This window comes from Monodon monoceros, unplaced genomic scaffold, assembly GCF_005190385.1.
Source record: "Monodon monoceros isolate NGI ecotype Baffin Bay Population unplaced genomic scaffold, NGI_Narwhal_1 Super_Scaffold_3, whole genome shotgun sequence".
Classification (NCBI taxonomy): Eukaryota; Metazoa; Chordata; class Mammalia; order Artiodactyla; family Monodontidae; genus Monodon; species Monodon monoceros.
The window spans coordinates 25,206,379-25,226,787 of record NW_021703780.1 but is presented as its reverse complement, the minus strand read 5'-3'; positions in this window follow the sequence as shown (position 1 = coordinate 25,226,787).

The following is a 20,409-nucleotide window of genomic DNA, read 5'->3' as shown; positions in this document are numbered from 1 at the left end:
TGGACTCACTTTTTCCATAAACTGGATCCTCTTCCCGTCTCCTCTGTTTCTAGCAAAGGGACCATTTTCTACTTGACACCTTTCCAGAGGCAATCAGTCAAGTCTTATCAAGTCTTCCTTTCCAAAGCCTGTGCATTTGTCCTTTTTTATACACCTCATTCATTTACTTAGTGACAGTTACTAAGCATCAGTGAAATCCAAACCATTGTATTGGTTGCAGTGGATAAAAATAAGACTAAGAAGTGGATAGAAATAAGAAGAATTGGTTCTCGCCATTAAGAAGTTTACAAAGCTTCTGAAGGGTCACAGTTATCAAATATTTCTCAGGTATTTTCCTCACATGTGAGAAACTAAAGGTCCAATTTGAATCTCCTGCCTGAAATCTCATCTACTTTCTCTATCAAGCATTCCACTGGCCAAAATAAGATTCCTAAATAAACATTTTAATCATGTCATTTCATGGAGTTAAAACTTTCCCATAGCTCTTCACTGCTTACAGGATAAAGATCAAACTCTTAATTTAACTCAAGTTCAAGAGCTTCTAAATTTGGAATTAACTTATTTTCTGATCTTTCTTCCCACAACTCATTATAAATTTTCTGCTCAGACAAATTGGTCAGATTATGATGCTAAAATTCTATGTCCAGTCTATTTATTCATCTAGTCAAGAATGAATTGGATATCTTCTGTGTGGCAGTGCTATGATAAAGGATGGTGTACAGTTTCTGCACTCAAAGAGCTTATTCTTTAGACAAGGATACAGCCAAATGAATTGACCATGACAATGACAGAAGGAACAGTGGATGGAATTAAGCACTGGATGTCACGGGAGCACAGAACCACGGCTAATCCAGCATTGCAGAAGTCAAGGAACATCACTCAGAGAAAATGACATCTAAAGTGAGCAGTTAGGCAAGAAGTTGAAGAAAGTGTGTACCAGACAGAAAACGCAGTGTGTTCAATGGCCTGGTGATGAGAACAGGTTGGGTTTGAGTAACTTAGAGAATGTGAATCAGAATGGAATATGAAACAAGTGTGTGGTGTGTGTAGTGTGTGTGGTGTGTGTGGTGTGTGTAGGGAAATTGCAAGAGAGGCTGAAGAGGGAAGCAAGCCCAGATCACTGGAGATCTCATCAATGAGGCTAACAGGTTTAGGCTGGATGGGTTTGAAGCAGCAGATTCATCTAGAGAATGCTGTACCCGAGTCCCACAAATCCGAAGTGGAGTGCTTGGGAGCGTTAAGTAAGGTCTTCCTTTCTAGGATTATTGTTAATGATCTTGTTAAGATGTTTGATCAATTTCCCTGCATTAGTCCTAAAAGTATGAGAAATCCAACTGAGTCAGTCTTTGAGAATCCAAGCTCTTATAGGGCCTTAAGAGAATAATATAGGAGATTTGCCTAAATGAATACAGAGACTAGTCTATCACCTGGTGGTATTTCCTATCAAACTCTTGCCATAAAGATAATAGCTATCGCTGGTTGAGTGCTCACTACAAACTCATACACTCACACGACATTGAGTGAGATACCTACTACTACATCCATTTTAGTGATGAGAAAAGTGACTCAGTTTAAGCAACTGGGTCGAGGTCTTAGGGTTGATTGTAAATATTTGTTTATTATGAACAAAGAAAGCTGGAATTTGAACCCAGAACTAGAACAGGTAATTTTAAGGTCTGTTTAGTTGAAATTTACTCTGTATTAATCAAAGATGTTTTAGGATATTTCCTCTCTGTCACCCTTCCTCATATGTCCAGGTGTATAGGCTGCTCTATGCTTTGCCTAGATTGGTAGGTATATAACAGATACACATGGCGTTGGATGAAGAAACAAGTAAAGGAAGGATGTACAGGGAAGAGGGTGAGGGGTGTTTTGGGGTGACTTGTACTGATGAGATACAGGTGAGCGGAATTTAAACCATGCAAAATGAGGAGGACTAATGCTTCCCCCACTGACTTCAACTCAGGCCCACACCTTATAGTAATAACCAGTTGGTTGGAGAGAAATTGCTTCTCTCCTATGGCCCATTTGGGAGGCGTGATGAATGGCTCCTTACATAAGGCTCCCTTGTATGGAGGAACACAAGTACACAGAACGGAGTCCTCCAAACACAGAGACCCATGTCCAGGTTTTAAAAACCACCAACCAACCTGTACCCAGAAACAGCCGTTCATTTAGATGTGCAGGAACTGAACAACTTCAGAAATGTTCCAAGTCAAACTGCCCAGGGTAAAAAACAAACAGCAGCAGCTTGCTTCCAGAGGTTTCCAGGAATCACCCTGCCCAATAAAGAAAACAACGGCCCAATCTGCTTGTTAACCAATTCCAGTCTGAGAAGATAACTCTGGGCCTCAACACTGTTTAACTATTTAACAATGGAAAAAACAATGAAAATGATCCAAGACCTTGAAAATAGGTCAGCAACTCAATGAGAAGTCAATGTTTCCGTTGCTATCCCGCTACTTACTATCTGCCCTAGGAAGCAAGCGCACAGATGCCTACCACAACATTGCTTGTGATTGGAAAAAACCAGAAAACAACCTAAATACCCATTAATGGGAGAAGACCCTTTAATCATGGGTCATGATTAATGACCCATGTGTAGTCATGTTGTGGAATACCATACAAAGAGGAAAAGGAAGTACTAATGGGTACTAATAAGTACTCAGGGGGCTAAGTCTCCTTGTCAGTTGAGTGGAAAAAGATAATTGCAGGATAATATGGACAGTTTGACAACCTTTAAGTATTAAAAAAGAGAAAGTAAAACTAACTTTGAGTAATGCTATATCTTTTCTGAGAGTAGATGTATTGGAAAAAGTTCTGGAAAGATACATAGCAAATGGATGAGTGATCACTTCTGGAGAGGAGAACAGGATAGGGGGCGAGGGCAAAGTGGGGTCTTCAGTTTTATTTATAATGTTTTTTTGTGGTACGCGGGCCTCTCACTGTTGTGGCCTCTCCCGTTGTGGAGCACAGGCTCCGGACGCGCAGGTTCAGCGGCCATGGCGCATGGGCCCAGCCGCTCTGCGGCACGCGGGATCCTCCCGGACTGGGGCACGAACCCGTGTCCCCCGCATCGGCAGGCAGACTCTCAACCACTGTGCCAACAGGGAAGCCCTATAATGTTTTTATAAGCAGATATATTCATGCATGTGTTGTATAATTATAAATTAGTATTAATTATAAAATATATCATAAGTTCACTTGAAAGAGAACAGGCTTTAGGGTTACTAATATGAGGATCTCACTTAGCTATCTGCCAAATTCATGTAGGAAAAAGAAAACAAAAAATTCTTAAGGAAATTTAGACTTCTCAAGGAAGAATTTCCACTGGTGTTATTGAGACTAAGAAACCATGTTTTCCACTAGTTGGTGTTTTGAGACTACAAAACAGGTAACCAAATGAAACTGTTAAGACTTTCTTTCTGAAAACCTTTATTCCTGGGACATACTTAATGAGTAAACTTAGAAGTAAGTAAGAACCACCCCCCCATAGAATAAAGTGAAACTGAGTAAATTATCCAGAGCTATGCTTAGTTTTCCAATATACGATTAATTATTGATTGGAGGACACTAATGAAAAAAATTATGTTCATAATAGCAGCAACAGAACATAAAGCATCCTAGAATACACAGGCATGATATGACCAAAACTTTATTAAGAAATATGTAAATGGAGAGGTAGATTATGTTGCTGGGTGAAAAATAAAACTGTTGGAAAGGATGAACAAATCCTTCTCAAATTAACTTACAAGATTAAGCCAATCCCATCAAAAAATCCCAATGGAATTTTGTTTTGTTGTTGGAATTTGAGGACATGATTCTAAAATTCACTTGAAAGAACAGAATGATGAGAAAAATTAAGGTTTTTTCTTGTTCCACTACACATTAAAGTATAACACAGAATGTCAGTTTTCTAAATGTTGTGGTATTGTTGTAAGAAAAGAAGAATTAATACAACAGAATAGAACTTCTGTCCTGAAACAGTTCTATCAATATATGTATGTGAGATAAATATCACAATCCAATGACAAAAGGAAAGATTATTCAACAGATGATATATATTTTTAATTGGCTATATGAAAAGAATGATAAAGCCAAGCCTAATTCCAGAAATTTTGGCCTCAAAATTTCCATATAACCATAAGACGTACAATTTTTATTTGAAAATGTAGATTAAGATATAATTGATATTTAGAGAGAAGGACATTCTAAACATAAACAAAAAAGAGGTCATAAGAGGAAAGATTATGTTTTGAGCATAGAAAAAAGTAAAACTCTTTTACGGGGCTTCTGAGTTACATGATTAAGGAGGAATGGTGACTGCTGGAGCTTGCCCAGCCCCACAGCCTTGCTTCTGCATATCAAACCACCACCATCCAAATGAAATGAAGGCAGAACTGAAAAGCACTTCTTCAACATACGTGACAAAGAGATTCAGATGGAGTGATCTTTTTACAACATAGGAGACCACCTCCCTCTTTTCAATCCTTCCAAGAACTCCATCTCATTCCAAGCAGAGACCAAAGTCTTCCAGAGGCCTCAAGGCTGTGCCACCTCTGTCTTCATCTCCTCCCACTCTTTCCCTCCCTGAACCCACCAAGCACAGTCCCACTCCCTGGCCTTTGCTCTTGCTGTTCCCTTTGTCTAAGCCTCTCTCCCTCATTTTTTTCAGACCCCTATGTCACTTTAAAAATGGTTACCCCTCCTTGGGGGCTTGCTTTATTTTCTTCCATGGCACCAGTCCTCACTGACATTCCACATATTTACTTGTTCTTCTGTTTTCTGTCTACATGCCTCTTGAACATACCCTCTGTGAGGGCAGGTGTTGTGTCTACTTTGATCACGTCTCTATTTCCAGCATCTCAAACAGTATCTGCATATAGTACTCAGAATAAATATACTAATTAATTAGTACTTTTATTACAATCAACAGAGAACCATTTGAGCTACCTTAAGTTAAAATTGACTAAGGGTGGGAAGGCAGCTAGACCTCAGTTACTAGAACCAGCATGAGAACATTTTCAGAATCTGAGACTGCTCTCTTTCTCTCTCTTCTGCTTCATACTTACGTTTCCCTGCAGGTCTCCATCTCTGTTTCCCAGAGCACATTGTGGGCAAAGAGCCCCCAGAAGCACCCAAGTTTTACCATAACTTGTCCAGCTACTTGGGGAGAAGATGACCTGACTCTCTTGGTTCTATTCCAACTCCCTGGGGAAGGCTGTGATTAACTTGGTTGGATTGATGTCTATCCCAGGACCAACTGACTGTGGCCAGGTGACCAACTGACTGAGGTGGGTCAGAAGTTCACGTGAAATCATGGCTTCCCTGTTGCAACCGTATGGGCAGAGGAGAGGGCAATTCCTAACGAGATGTGTTATGCAGACAAGCTAACAGGTGTCTGCTACAATATAAAATTAACTCTTTCAGATCAATTATTTAAAATGCCACCCCCTAACTTAAAAATGAAAATGACACAAACATAATTTGCAAAAAAGGAAATACCACTGTCCAATACATTTTAAAGAGGATTTGACCTCATTTATAGCCCAAATTTAGTCTAAATTAGTATACTGCTGGGCAAAATATTTGTCACAATACGACAAAAGGTTAATGTTCTGAATATATAAAGAGTTCAATAACACTGAAAAATGAAAGATATTAACACTGCCTGGAAAAGGCAGGGGATATGAAAAAAACTATTCTTAAAAGGGAGAAAGCCTGGAAAGATACCCACATTCATGGATTGGAAGACTTAATAGTGTTAATGTGTTAGTACTATCCAAAAGCGATATATACATTTAATGCAATTCTATTAAAATTTCAATGGTGTGTTTTACAGAAATAGAAAAATCCATCCTAAAATTCATAGGAAATCTCAAGGGACCCCTAATAGCCAAAAAAATTCTTGAAAAAAACAACAAAGTTGGAGGTCTTATATTTCATGAATTTAAAACTTATTACAAAGTTACAGTAATCAAAACAATATGGGAATGACATAAAGACAGATATGAAGACCAATGTAATAGAACAGAGAGCCCACAAATAAACCCTCACATATATGGTCAAGGAATTTTTCACAAGGATGCCAAGACCCTTCAAAGAGGAAAGGACTGTCCTTTCAACATGGCTTTGGGAAAATTGGGAATCCACAGGCAAAATAATAAAGTTTGATGCTTACTTTACCCCATATACAAAAATCAACCCAAATGGATAAAAAACCTAAGTGTAAGACCTAAAACTATAAAACTCCTAGAAGAAAACAGGGGAAAACCTTCATGACTTTAGATATAGCAATGATTTCTTGGATATGGCACTGAAAGCATAGGCAATAAGAGCAAAAATAGACAAATGGGATTACATCAAACTTAAAAACTTACGCACATCAAAGGAAACAATTCTCATAACGAAAAAGCAACATACAAAATGGGAGAAGATATTTGCGAATTATGTATCTGATAAGGAGTTGATACCCAGTATATATAAAGAACGTCTACAACTCGACAACAAAAAACCAAATAACCCAATTAAAAAATAGCCAAAGGACTTGAATATACATTTCTTCAAAGATATACAAACAACCAACAAGCATATGAAAAGATGCTCAGCATCACTAATCAAAGAAATGCAAATCAAAACCATACCTCACACCCATTAGGATGGACACTATCAAAAAAACAGAAAATAACAAGTGTTAGTGAGAATGTGGAGAAATTGGAACATTTGTGCACTGTTGGTGGGAATGCGAAATGGTGGAGCTACTATGGACAATAGTATGGAGGTACCTCAAAAAATTAAAAATAGAATTACTTTATGATCCAGCAATCCCATTACTGATAATATATCCAAAAGAATTACTTGCACACTAATGTTCATTACAGTATTATTCACAATAGCCAAGAGATGGAAGCAACCAAAGTGTTCATCAACAGGTGAATGGATAAACAAAATGTGGTATATACACACAATACAATATTATTCAGCCAAAATAAAAAGGAAATCCTGTCACATGATAAAACATGGGTGAACCTTGAGGACATTATGCTAAATGAAATAAGCCAGCCACAAAAAAGACAAATACTGTATTATTCTATTTATATGAGGTATCTAAAATAGTCAAACTCACGGAATCAGAAAGTAGAATGGTGGTTGCCAGGAGCTAGGGGGAGGGGGAAATGGGAAGTTATTGTTCAATGGGTTTAGAGTTTCAGTTTCACAAGATTAAAAAGTTATAGAGATTTGCTGTCCAATATGAATATATTTAACACTACTGAACTGTACACTTAAAAATGGTTAAGATGGTAAATTTTATATGTCTTTTATGAAAAACAAAAACAGAAAACAAAAACCCAGGTGGATTTGTACATGCATTCAAGTTTGAGTTGCATTCTTCTACATTCTAAAAACCCTGAAATTGTACCTAGAGTTTCAAAGCTTTGATACCCTTAAAAATTATTTTATAGATGTGGTCTGGAGAATATAACAAAACAACGTTTGAACAAAGCAATGAATAAGATGGAAAGAGACAATGAATTACAACGTTCAAAAGTAGCATCCACCAAGGAGATTTAATGTTGATTTGCAGACACAATACAAATAAGACTTTCACTAATTGGCCAGAGTGGAAAATTCTAATTGTTAAAAAAAAATGTATTGATAATCAAAGAAATTTGGTGATTCCTCTTTCAGGCATAATGACCCACTTAGTAAGATCAAACAAACAAACAAACATACTATTCCCATCAAGTTTTCAAATTTAAAACATAAATACAATGTAAAAAAAACATATTGAGAAATAATATACATACAGGAAAGGGCAAAATCTTGAATGTAATAGTCAATGAATTTTGACCCCTATGTGCAACACATACACACACACACACACACACACACACACAGTGAAACCACACAAATCAAGATACAGACCACTTCCAAAACCGTGGCAGACTCTCTCATGCTCCCTTCCCACTCAATCCCTCTTGAGAATGTTTTGGAGCTGATACTCGGTACTTGTAATTATGTTGTGTGACACGCACTTCTGTACATCATTAATAGGAGTGTAATTAGTGGGTGCTTTCTATAAGGCAATTTTATAATATTATCCAAAGTATTCATAATTCTTAAATTTCTTTACTAAGGAAGGAATTGAATTTCCTGGAGTCTATCCTAAGCAAATAATATGAGATTTAATAAAACATATACATATAAGGATGCTCATTACTGCAAAAATGTTTTCAATAAATTAGAAATTGCAAAGATATAAGTCAAAGAGTACAAATTTTCAGCTAAAGAAGAATAAGTTCTGAGGATCTAATGTACAGCATAGTGACTACAGTTATTCATACAGTACTGTATACTTAAGATTGTTGAGAGTGGATCTTAAACAAAACATTCTCCCTACAAAAAAAATTTTAAAAGTTAACTATGTGAGGTGATGGATGTGTCAATTATTTTGATCTTGGTAATCATTCCAAGATGTAAATGTATATCAAATCATCATGTTGTATAATTTAAATATATACAATTACATTTGTCAATTATTTCTCAATAAAGCCAGAGAAAAAATAAAGCACACACAAAAAACTAGAAATAGCCTAAGTAATCATCACAAGGGAATGGTTAGATATTAACATATATACTTGATGAAATAGTTTGCAATCATTAAAAATTAGGTTTTTAACAAATTTATTACATGAAAAAATACTCATAATCATTAGGTATTAATAAGGATGAAATAAAATGGGAAATTCAACATGATACTAATTTTGAAAAACATTAATAAAAAAACTAGCTTGGTATTATCTCTAGCTGATAAACATATAGGAAATTTTTATTTTGTTCTTTTACTTCTTATGTTTTCCAAATTTTTTATAATCACGATTATATACGTAGAGAATATATATAAAAAGATATGTAGATATATAGATATATCTTATGATATCTATAATCAGAAAAAGTAAGTTAGGAAAGTAAACAAATATCATTGGTTCGGTTCCTTTGAGGATGAAATAACTGCAATTCCCATATAATTTACACTGGAGACATAAATAACAAAAACAACAAAGTACAGATAGATCAAAGTCAAATGCAGACATCTATGAAGAATCCCATGACACACCTTGTGTTATAGACAATTGACAAAGGCTCATCATTTCAATGTTTTGTCAAAAGGAAAAGACTGTGAAAGCTACATAAAATTCTGTGCTATTCCTACAATGGAAAGAAAGGCGGAAATAAAAGAAAAATCCCAAGTCTCTATAATGACTCATTTTCATCTTCTTTCCAGAGTTCACAAGAGATGTCAAAACCAATCCAATCTGGAAGCTTCTGGATGGGACCCAAAGTCCTCCTGACACCCACAGAACACAGATGACACAGAAGAAACAAACATCTGACCTGCTCTTTAGTAGTTTGGAAGTTCTTTACCAAAGAGCAAAATTTAAGGCCTGTATTCCCTGGTGGATCCGTAAATAACTCTCTCTCTCTGCTTTATTTTTACTGAAACCTTGCCAAGGTTTGTGCAACACAAACCATATAGATGGAGCAAGAACATCTTAGAGTTTTGATTTGTATTTACTTTCATGTCACCTTTTAAAAATTTCTATTCCCCCTGTGTACAGGCTACATCAGCACAGTGGTACATGAATGTACTTTTAAAATAAATATACACACACATATGGGATGTTCATGCTCACATTTTTAATGGTAGGGGTATGTGCAAAAAAAAGTCGGATTGGGATTTTTAAAAATCAGAGCAGATTCAGTTTATCACTCTCAGTTCTTATACAGGTAGTGTGCTTTACTTTTTTTTTTTTTTTTTAAAGACTTTATTTTTTAAAGCAGGTTTAAGTTCACAGCAAAATTAAGAGAAAAGTACAGAGATTTCTCACATACCTCTGTTCCCACACATGCACAGCCTCCCCATTATCAGCATCCCCCACCAGAGTGGCACATTTGTTATAACTGATGAACCTCCACTGACGCATCATTATCACCCGAAGTCCATAGTTTACATTAGGGTTCATTCTTGGTGTTGCACATTCTATGAGTTTGGACAAATGTCTAACCATATGTATCCAACATTATAGTATCATACAGAGAATTTTCACTACCCTAAAAATCTTATATGCTCTGCCTATTCATCCCTCCCTCCACCCTCCAACCCTGGCAACCACTTATCTTTTTACTGTCTCCATAGTTTTGCCTTTTCCAGAATGTCTTATAGTTGGAATCATATAGTATGTAGCCTTTGCAGATTTTCTTCTTTCACTTAGCAACATGCATTTAAGCTTTCTCCATGTTTTTTCATAGCTTGATAGTTTATTTCTTTTTAATGATGAATAATATTTCATTACCTGTATGTATCACAGTTTACAAATCCATTCATCTACTGAAGGACATCTTGGTTGCTTCCAAGTTTTGGCAATTATGAATAAAGCTGCCAAAAACATCTGTGTGCAGAATTTTGTTGAACAGAAGTTTTCAACTCCTTTGGGTAAATACCAAGGAGCATGATTGCTAGCTCATATGGTACAAGTATGTTTAGTTTTCTCAGAAACTGCCAATTGCCTTCCCAAGTGGCTGTATCATTTTACATTCCCACCAGCAATGAATGAGAGTTCCTGATGCTCCACATCCTCACCAGCATTTGGTGGTGTCAGTGTTTTGAATCTGGCCATTCTGATAGCTGTGAAGTGGTATCTCACTGTTATTTTAATTTGCACTTCCCTGATGACATATGATGTGGAATATCTTTTTTTTTTTTTTTTTTTGCGGTACGTGGGCCTCCCACTGTGGCGGCCTCTCCCGCTGCGGAGCACAGGCTCCGGATGCGCAGGCTCAGCGGCCATGGCTCACGGGCTCAGCTGCTCCGCGGCATGTGGGATCCTCCCGGACCGGGGCACGAACCCACGTCCCCTGCATCGGCAGGCAGACTCCCAACCACTGTGCCACCAGGGAAGCCCTGGAATATCTTTTTATTTGCTTACTTGCCATTTGTGTATGTCCTTTGGTGAGGTGTCTGTTAAGGTCTTTGGTCCATTTTTTTATTTAAAAATTTTTTAAATAAATAAATTTATTTTTATTTTTGGCTGTGTTAGGTCTTTGTTGCTGTGTGAGGGCTTTCTCTAGTTGCGGCAAGCAGGGGCTACTCTTCTTTGTGGTGTGCAGGCTTCTCATTGCGGTGGCTTCTCTTGTTGTGGAGCATGGGCTCTAGGAGCACAGGCTTCAGTAGTTGTGGCTCATGGGCTCTAGAGCGCAGGCTCAGTAGAGCTTAGTTGCTCTACTAAGGGCTTAGTTGCTCCGTGGCATGTGGGATTTTCCTGGACCAGGGCTCGAACCCGTGTCCCCTGCATTGGCAGGCAGATTCTCAACCACTGTGCCACCAGGGAAGTCCCTCATGTTATTTATATTAATGCTAATTTAAAAAAAATCAACATATGGCATATTAAGATAAGTTTTATCTAAGATTATTCTTCAGTTGTATTATTTCCTTGCCATGTTAATATACATGTAAAGAAATGAGCTGAAAAACAACTCATCTTGCATTGTAGATAAAGTTTAAAAATTAGACAAACACTGTGGTTTTCTATGTTGTATTATAATTTTTAAAAATCCAAATGACTGATTTATCAGATGGATAAAATTGTATTAATGTCAAATCAAGAAGAAAAAGTCAGTAGTACTACTTTCTTATTTTTTTTCTGTAAAATATTTTCAGATATTTTTCAATATCTGGATAGATCATGAAAGAGTGGCATGGTTGTGAACATCACCCATCATTCATGTTGCAGTAGGAAAAAGATGAGAACCTTGGGCCTGTATTTCAGTCCCATCTGAAGAGATCATCTCTACATCGGTATCCCAGAAATCCAGAGTGATCCTCAATCTCCAGGCAGTTCACGTGGACTGGACTTTCGGAAGTGCAGATGGTGTCAGGACCTGAAGGGACCCTGAGGCTGAGTGATGGGAAGGAGAGAGGTGTGGAGTCAGGAATAGATGACAGTCACAAGTAAGTCGATGTGTTGACTTGTTCCAGTTTCCCCAGAGATAGACTGACCATTTGTCAGGAAAGCATTTTAAGTCAACACCTCCAGCTATACACAGCTTAACTTAGCCACTGATGGGATCATAAGATGTAGGATTAAAGTGAGAGGTCACTTCATTCCCTTTAGATCTCATGGTGATTTTGTCAAGCCTAGAAGGCAGTGTGTGTCAGAAGGGTGACAATCAAGAGCCAAAAGGAAAAAACCAAAACTAAACCAACCAAACAAACCAACAACACAAAAACAAGCAACAAAGTCCTTCCAGTCTTTGTACTAGAGACGGTGAACAGATTGTTCCTCAGATCACTGAGAAATGGCCTTAAGTTTTAACAATCAGAATTTAGACATATCATAATTTTGGTACAGATGCGATAGAGAGCCCAGGGGATTAAAAATCTAGTGATAAATAGGGAAGTGGGTAAGATTTTCAGAGGAGAGAGTTAGTTAACATTGGAATGGGTTATATTGATGAAGATTGTTCAAAGGACATTTGTTCTCAGCAGACATTAAAACAGGATAGAATCTCACCCCACTTGGCCAATACAAATTAATTCTCAGGCCTCTTAAGATTTTGCAACTCTATCATTCTCTATAGGGTGTAATAAAATTTTACTACCACATTTTTCCTATGGAATGTCATGAAACGGACATCTCTCAGAAGTGGATCATCCTGGTCAAAGTAAACCCCACTTCCTTATGCCTAACACAGCCACACATGGACATATAACCTAAGATTCGTGATTTGGGGGGATAATCTTCAGGACATCAAACAATGATCCTTAACACTGGCTGCATATTATAACTATCTGAAGAGCTTTAAAAAAATTCATGCTGCAAAACTTTCAGTACACTGAAAACTATAAAACACCATTGAAAGAAATTACAGAAGACGTAAATAAATGGAAACATTTCATGTTAATGGTTTGGATGGCTTAACACTGTTAAGATGGTAATACTCTTCAAATTTATATACAGAGTCAATGCAATTCCTATCAAAATCCAGTCTGGCTATTTTACAGAAAGTGGTAAGCTTATCCTAAAATTCATATGGAAATTCAGGGGACCCAAAATAGTCAAAACAATCTTGAAAAGGAACAATAAAGTTGTAGGACTCACGCTTCTCAATTTCAAACTTACTACAAAGCTACAGAAATCAAGACTGTTGGGTACTGGCATAAGGTTAGACATATAAATCAATGGGATAGAATTGAGAGTCCAGAAATAAACCCATGTGTCTATGGTCGGCTGACAAGACTGCCAAGACATTCAGTGGGCAAAGAATAGTCTTTTCAACAAATGGTGATAGGACGTGTGATATTGTGATTCACACTAAGATATGTTTGGTCTTCATCCCCATTTCTGGCACAAAACTTGTGGATTGGTTATGATTTCAAATCCACTTGTTTATGACTTAAGTGAAGTCGTCTGATCTAAGGGTGACTTTGTTTATCTTGAGGAAGCTGTGCCAAGATGATGTCATTGACGTCTGCTGTGGATCAGCATGCAGTAGTTCAGCTATTGAGAGGTATCGCTGAGGGGCTGATGGATCAGAACATGTGGAAGAGTGGCTAACACGTGATGGACATTTACACTTTAAATACCGAGTATCTGTGAAGGTTTACCGAGAGGATTCAGTCTGTGCAAGGCTATTCTTTGCTGAACAAAATAGCTCTCCGAAGAGCTTAAGACACTGGCTCCTGCCATGGCCACTCCTGGTCAGCAGTGGTGTTAAACCATGCAGCAGTCTCCGGAAAAGAAGGGACATCTGTTCCTGCCTTGGCGAGGCTACTCCTCAGAGGACTGGTGCAAGCTGTGTAAGGGTCCCCGGAGCAGCCCACCTTACTGGCCAACACTGGCACCTTCACTCCACTAGCATTGAGCTCTAGCAACAAAAGGGACTTTCTGTTTGCGCTGGCAGCTGGATATCTGCTCTTGGGTGACTAAGCTGACTCTACTGAGAACCAGCTTGTAGAAAGGTACACCTCAACTAAATTTGGACTTACTTCTTTCACCTCCCCTCTGCCTGGGGCAGTAGTGTAATTCATCTATCATTGGTTTGAAGTACGAAATCTCTTTATTGGCTTATTGAGACATTATCCTATATGCTATTGGCTTGTGAAATATTACTATTATAAATTATATTACTGCCTTGAACCTGTGTTAAATTACTGGCAAAGACAATCTCAGTCTCTGAGAATAATTTGCTGGACAAAACAGAACTCCCAAAACACTGGGAATTTCCTAAGTGATGAGAGCCATAAAGGTTTTTTGTTATGTTAATGAGGAGACTTTTGGAAAGCACCTAAGGATGGTGGCTGTTGCCAGGAGAATCAACCCTGTGATTTGAATGTTGGAACTTTCAGTCCCACTCCCCTGAACTCCAGGGAGGTTGAATCGATTGCCCATAGCCAGTGATTTAATCCATCATGTCTAAGCAATGAAGCCTCCATAAAACCCCAAAAGGACAGGATTCAGAGAGTAGAGAAAAGATGGGGCCAAGATGGAGGAGTAGACAGACCATGAGCTCACCTGTTCTCACGAGCGCACCACAGTCGCAACTATTTGCAGAACAACCATCAATGAAAATGACCAGAACCTACCAGAAAAGATCTTCTACAGCTAAAGACATAAAGAAGGAACCACAACGAGATGGGTAGGAGAGGCATACTCATGATATAATCAAGTCTTATACTCCCAGGTGGGTGACCCACAAACTGGAGAATAATTATATTACAGAGGCTGTCCCCCAGGAGTGAGAGTTCTGAGCCCCATGTCGGGTTCCCCAGCCTGAAGGTCCTGCACTTGGAAGATGAGCCCCCAGAGTATTTGGCTTTAAAGGCCAGTGGGGCTTAATTTTGGGAGTCCCAAAGGACTGGGGGAAACAGAGACTTCATTCTTAAAGGGCACACACAAAATTTCACACTCTCCATGACCCAGGGCAAAAGCAGTAATGTGATAGGAGCCTGGGCCAGACCTACCTGCTGGTATTGGAGAGTCTTCGGAGAGGCAGTAGGCGGCTGTGGCTCACCCTGGGGACATGGACACTGGCAGCAGCCATCTTGGGAGCTTCTTTTACAGCATGGACACTGGTGCTGGCAGGCGCCACTGTGAAATACTCATTAGCACCAAGACCTGGCCCCACCCAACTGCATGCAGGCATCAGTGCTGCGATGCCTCAGGCCAAACAACTAACTGGGAGGGGACACAGCCCACCCCACATCAGCATCCAGGCTGCCAAAGGCTTCCTGAGCCCACAGCAACGACTAGATATGCCTCTAGACATGGCCCTACCCACCAGGAAGCCTGCCCTAGCCCCTGGACCAGCTTCGCCCACCAGGAGGTAGACACAAGGCACAAGAAAACCACAGTCCCACAGCCTGCTGACCCAGCCTGCCCATAGCAGGCCAGACCCTGCCCTGCCACCAGCTGGGCCATGGCCTCGAGCTTTGGGACACCCTGGACTCCACACCCAACTGTGTCAGGAATCAGCCCCCCACACCAGAGATCTGACACCAGCTCTGGGATCCCTGGGCCCTGCAGCCAGACTCCAGGACCTGGCTCTACCTGCTAGTAGTCTGGCACTAATCCCAGGACCTGGTTTCACCCACCAGTGGGTGGGAAACTGTCCTGGAGTCTTCTAGACCCTGAATCCATCCACCAGTGAGCCAGCACTAGCCCCAGAGGTTCTGCAGTCAGCCACCTCATGACCTGGTCCCGCCACCCAGCAGCCAGCAGCCTCTGCACAAGGCAGGGCCTAGTAACCAACCAGACTAGTGGCCAACCAAGCCTACCAGACTGCCCACATAGTCAGCCTGCCACAACAGACGGACCCACGCAGCCCTCCTGGGGGAACGCTGAGAGCATATATCTTGGGGGACGAGAGAGGAGTGCACTGCTAGGACACATAGGATGTCTCCTACAGAGGGCCACTTCTCCAAGGTTGGGAAACGTAACTAACCTACCAGATACATAAAAATGCAAACAGCAGCGTAGGCAAAACGAGGTGGCAGAGGAACATGTTCCAGACAAAGGAACAAGATAAAGCCTCAGAAGAACTAAGTGAAGTGGAGATAGGCAATCTACCAGAGAAACTGTTCGGGGTAATGATCATAAAGATGATCAAAGAACTTGGGAGGAGAATGGATGCACAAGCAAGAATTTAGAAGTTTTTAACAAAGAGTTAGAAAATATAAGAAAAGCCAGAGATGAAGAATACAATAACTGAAATGAAAAAACACACTAGAAGGAATCAGTAGTAGACTAAATGACACAGAGGAACAGATAAGTGAGTTGGAAGACAGAGTAGTGGAAATCACTGCCACTGAACAGAAAAAAGAAAAGAGAATGAAAAGAAATGAGGACAGTTTAAGAGACCTCTGGGACAACATCAAGGGCAGTAATATTTGCATTATAGGGGTCCCAGAAGGAAAAGAGAGAGAGGAAGGGACTGAGAACATATCTGAAGACATAAGAGCTGAAAACTTCCCTAATCTGGGAAAGGAAACAGTCACCCAAGTCCAGGAAGCACAGAGAGTCCCATACAGGATTAACCCAAAGAGGAATACACCACAACACACTGTAATCAAAATGACAAAAATTAAAGATAAAGAGAGACTATCAAAAGCAGCAAGGGAAAAGCAACAAATAACATACAAGAGAACTCCCATAAGGCTATCAGCTGATTTCTCAGCAGAAACTCTGCAGGCCAGAAGGGGGTGGCACAATATATTTAAAGTGATGAAAGGGAAAGACCTACAATCAAGAATCTCTACTCAGCAAGGCTCTTGTTCAGATTTGATGGAGAGATCAAAAGCCTTACAGACAAGCAAAAACGAAGAATTCACTAAACCAGCTTTACAACAAATGTTAAGAAACTTCTCTAGGCAAAAAAGAAGGCCACAACTAAATACAAGAAAATTATGAAATGGAAGAGCTCACTGGTAAAGGCAAACATGCAGACAGGGTAGGAAATAATCCATGCACAAAGCTAGTAGGAAGGTTAAAGGACAAAAGTAGTAAAATCATCTATATCCACAATGAGCAGGTAAGGGATAAAACAATTAGATGAAAAATATGATTATCAAACAGTAATTGTGAGGGGAGGAGGGTACAAATCAAATGCAGGGTTTTAAAAATGCATTTGAAATTAAAACAGTCACCTATATATATATACAGATTACTCTATAAAAACTTCATGGTAACCACAAACCAAAAATCTATTAATAGATATACACAAAAAAGAAACAAGGAATCCAAACATAACACTAAAGATAGTCATCAAATTACAAGAGAAGAGAACAAATGAAGAAGAAAGGAAAAAATACAGGTCTACAAAAACAATCCCCAAACAATTAACAAAATGGCAATAAGAACATAGATACCAATAATCACCTAAATGCAAGTGAACTAAATGCTCCAATCGAAAGACACAAAGTGGCTGAATGGATACAAAAACAAGACCCGTATATATGCTGCCTACAGGGTACTCACTTCAGATCTAAAGACACACAGACTGAAAGTAAGGGGATGGAAAAAGGTATTCCATGAAAATGGAAATCAAAAGAAAGCCAGAGTAGCAATACTTATACCAGACAAAATGGAATTAAAAATAAAGACTGTTACAAGAGACCAAGAAGGACACTACATGATGATCAAGGGATCAATCCAGAGAGCAGGGAGGGTGGCACGCCTGGAGGGCACAGAATTTCCATGCCCTTTTCCACTTGTATCCTGCCCTAGGCATCTCTTCCATCTGGCTATTCCTGAATTATATCTGTTGACTGAAAAAAGAGTGCACAACTCAAGAGCTGTGAGTTCAGTTTTATTTGGGGCAAAATGAGGACTACAGCCATGGAGACAGCCTCTCAGATGCCTCTGAGGAACTGCTCCAAAGAGGTAGGGATGGAGGTCAGTATATTCATGATTTGGTGAAGGGGGTACATGCCATCAAGCACAGATCTCGGTGGAAGGCTGCTGCTAGTAACAAGGAGCAGATGTCTCTGTTAGTGACTTTAGTGCTTTTCTTGATATGAGAAGATGCAAAAATTGGGTTCATAAAACTTTCTTCTGAAAATATCTAACTATCTAAAGGCCCGTTCTGCCAGTTTTTCCAGAGCAAAGAGTGCCTCATTTCTGATCTCCATCCTGAACTCCTTTCAGGGTGTGTTAAAGGTCAGTGACTACAGTGGCTAGTGATTTAATTCTTGTAGAACCAGATGGAGAGGACTTTTTTTTTCATTATCATATTCTTTTATAATAAACCAGTAACCTAGTAAGCAAATGTCCTCCTGAGTTCTGTGACCTTCTCCAGCAATTACTAGAACTCAAGCAGGCGTTGTGGGAATCTCTGATGTATAGCCAGAGCCCAGGTGATAATCCGGACATGCTATTAGCATCTGAAATTAGGAAGGGGGCAGTCTTAGGGGACTGAGCCCTTAACTTGTGGGTCTGATATTGAGTTGAATTGTAGGACACCCAGTTGGTGTCAGAGAATTGCTTGGTGACATAGGGGGAAAACTCACACACTGGAATTAGGTGCAGAATTGTAGTTGGTGATCAAAAGTAAGACCAGAATCAGAATTTTAAGATGATTGGACATCCACACACAGAAGAATGAAGTTGGACTCCTACCTCATTCCATATACAAAAATTAACCCCAGGACTTCCCTGGTGGCCCAGTGGTTAAGAATCCACCTGCCAGTGCAGGGGACATGGGTTCAAGCCCTGGTCTGGGAAGATCCCCCATGCTGCGGAGCAACTAAGCCCCTGCATCACAACTACTGAGCCTGCGCTCTAGAGCCCACGAGCCACAACTACTGAAGCCCGCGCCTAGAGCCCATGCTCTGCAACAAGAGAAGCCACCGCAATGAGAAGCCCGTGCACCACAACGAAGAGTAGCCTCCGCTCGCCGCAGCTAGAGAAAGCCCGTGCGCAGCAACAAAGACCCAACGCAGCCAAAAATAAATAAATAAAATAAATAAATAAATAAAAAATTAACCCCCAATACATCAGAGACATAAATGTAAGAGGTAAAACTATAAAAGAAAACATAGGTGTAAATCTTCATGATTTTGAACTGGGTAATGGTTTCTTAGATTTGATACCAAAAGCACAACCAATAAGGAAAAACCAGATAAATTGGACTTCATCAAAATTAAAACTTTTGGGACTTCCCTGGCGGTCCAGTGGTTAAGACCCTGTGCTTCCAATGTAGGAGGCACGGTTTGATTCTTAGTCAGGGAACTAAGATCTCACATGCCATGCAGCACGGCCAGAAAATAAATAAATAAAAATAAAAACTTTTGTGCCTCAAAGAGCACTATAAAATGAAAAGCCAACCCACCAAAAACTGGGAGAAAATATTTGTATACCATATATCTGCAAATCATATATTAGATATTATATATCAATAAATCTATACTCTGGTATCCAGAATATATAAAGACTCTTACAACTCAACAATAAAAAGACATATAACTCAATAGAAAAGTGAATGAGAAATCTGGATAGACATTTCTCAGAAGAAGATATACAAATGCACAATAAACACATGAAAAGAAGTTTGACATTATTAGTCACAAGGGAAATGCAAATCAAAACCACAATGAGATACTACTTCTTCATACCCACTAGGAAACTATAACTGAAAACACAGATAATATCAAGTGTTACTGAGGAGAAAGTGGGGAAACTATTGCCCTCATACACTGCTAGTGGGAATATAAAATAATGCAGCCACTTTAGAAAACAGTTTGGCAGTTCTTCAAAAAGCTAAACATAGTGCAACTATCTGACCCAGTAATTTGACTCCTAAATGTATACCCAAGAGAACTGAAAACATATATCCACACAGAAACTTGTACACGAATGCTCATAGCAGCAGTATTCATAATAGCCAAAATGGAAACAATCCAAATGTCCATCAACTGATGAATGGATAAACAAAAGGTGGTATAGCTATACAATAGAGTATTATTCAGTCATAAAAAGGAATGATGTAGGGATTCATGCTACAGTTAAGTATGACCTTGAAAATATGATGCTAGGTGAAAAAAGTCAGTCACCAAAGGCCACATACTGTATGATTCCATTTTTATGAAATGTCCAGAATAGGCAAATCCACAGAGACAGAAAGTAAATTAGTGGTTGCCAGGATTTAGAAGGAGGAAGGAATGGGGAGTCAATAGGTACAAGTTTCTTCTGGGGGAGATGAAAATGTTCTGGAATTAGGGAGTAGTGATGGTTGCACAACTTTGGGAAGACACTAAGAACCACTCAGTTGCATACTTTGAGAGTGTGAATTTTATGGTATGTAAATTATATCTCAAAAAATTCTATGAAAAAATACTGATGACTAGTCTCTAGT